This window comes from Etheostoma cragini, chromosome 12 (genome assembly GCF_013103735.1).
Source record: "Etheostoma cragini isolate CJK2018 chromosome 12, CSU_Ecrag_1.0, whole genome shotgun sequence".
Lineage (NCBI taxonomy): Eukaryota > Metazoa > Chordata > Actinopteri > Perciformes > Percidae > Etheostoma > Etheostoma cragini.
Genome location: NC_048418.1, coordinates 1,056,865 through 1,058,536, shown reverse-complemented (window position 1 = coordinate 1,058,536; position 1,672 = coordinate 1,056,865). Strand labels below are relative to the sequence as shown.

General features: G+C 40.8%; 1 protein-coding gene across 1 annotated transcript in view; it reads right to left on the bottom strand.

Annotated features, from left to right (window-relative positions):
- lrrc6 (leucine rich repeat containing 6) overlaps positions 1 to 1,672 on the bottom strand; it is a 26,888-nt gene that overhangs the window by 7,499 nt on the left and 17,717 nt on the right. The window lies entirely within an intron of this gene.

Here is a 1,672-nt window from a genome sequence, read left to right as displayed (position 1 = left end):
ATGGACGAGCGTAAACCAAACGTTCCCCTACAGTCTGAACAAGGCATTCGCAATCGAACACAGATTAGCAGCTCAACCAGTACTTAAAACCGGAAACAAATGGAAACTTTAGGAAACTATGAAATACTTCCACATATATTTTCAGTGCATTTTTCCCAACGTCTTATAGGTATATTAGACAGTATTTTAAACACAAATCGTCCTTTCATCCTATTTATCTTTTAAAGCTAATGTATGTGAAAAGGTCAAAGCAATGGATTACAGATCTAAACCAGAATAATCATATTTTTAACCAAGCAGTGCAATGAATTACAGCATTTTAACTTATTAATTTTAACTTGCACATTTCTCTTCACTTTCATCTCTTTTAACCCATGTATATTCATCAATGTAGTCAAAATATCACTGTTGCACTAACACTTCACGCAACGCTAGAAACGTGAATTTTAAGAAGGCGATATCTGGTCAGAGTCATCTTCTGTCGTGATAGACAAACGCAACATATTCAACGGATTTATTTTTCTTGTCGGCCTATGATCCAGTGTCACTTGACATTGAATGTGAACCAATCAGCAATAAACGTTTTTCCTGCTTCTTGCGGTCAGCGCCGTCGGCGATATGACGCAACTGCAGCATGGACAACTGTGCACGGAGGATCTGTGGAAGGTCTCCGTGCCGAGCCGGCACCTCCAAGATGTCTGACGACTTCGTTGCAATGATTGGCTACAGAAGAGAAGGAGTTCTTGGAGCCGCTATGGTTAGAAGGATTACGGGGACCGTGCACGTTGTCTGCACCAACCCGACCGCCTTGACCGCAAGAAGCACGAAAACCCGTCTCTGCAAACACCGGCTAACTGAGCTTGCTGTCCTGGATTTATGAGCTGTTTTTTTTTTAGGTGGACATCACTTTTCTGCCCACAGAGTATTAAAACAGAGTTGCGTTGCCGGTGATTTAAAGGCCTGTCAAGGCTGCAATAAATAGGCCTATCAAAACACATCTATTGTGTTTTACTGTTTCACGACTTACTTTTCATCAGTGGTAACGGGTCCAGTCATAGATCAGCTGGGACAGTTGTCGTGTCCCACACTGTTTCTCAACAACACTACACTAATATAACAATGTGGGCATTAATGGAGAGTTGAAACAGAGTGAAAGGCATGGTAAGTTAAGCTGTATAGCACAATTTATACATAAGGCAACACAGGCTCAAAAATACATTATCAGACGTTAAAGTACATTCAAGAGACGAAGGGCAATTAGACAAGAGAACGAGAGAATGGCTAAAATTAAAACCATTCATATATCTTTTTTTGTCCCCGAGGGGTAATTAAAACACACAAAAGTAGCACAAAAGAACAATTTGTGTGTGTGTGTGTGTGTGCGCGCGCGCGCGTAATGCAGGGTTTTCCTTACCATTGTAAGTCTTAGGTGCGGCACCCGATCCGTTTTTCTCAGCTCCTAAGCTAAATGAATTTGGCCAAAAGTGCAGAAAAACGAGTCAGTGTGATGTGTATGATTATGTTTCCAATTTATGAGAAAGCTAAACAATATTTTAAGCCCCTGACTTAAATGTAAGTCAGGTCAAGTCAAATCTAAGAGACTTCAGATACAGTATTAGGGACCACTAAGGTCTATATAAAGAGACTTCAGATACAGTATTAGGGGACCACT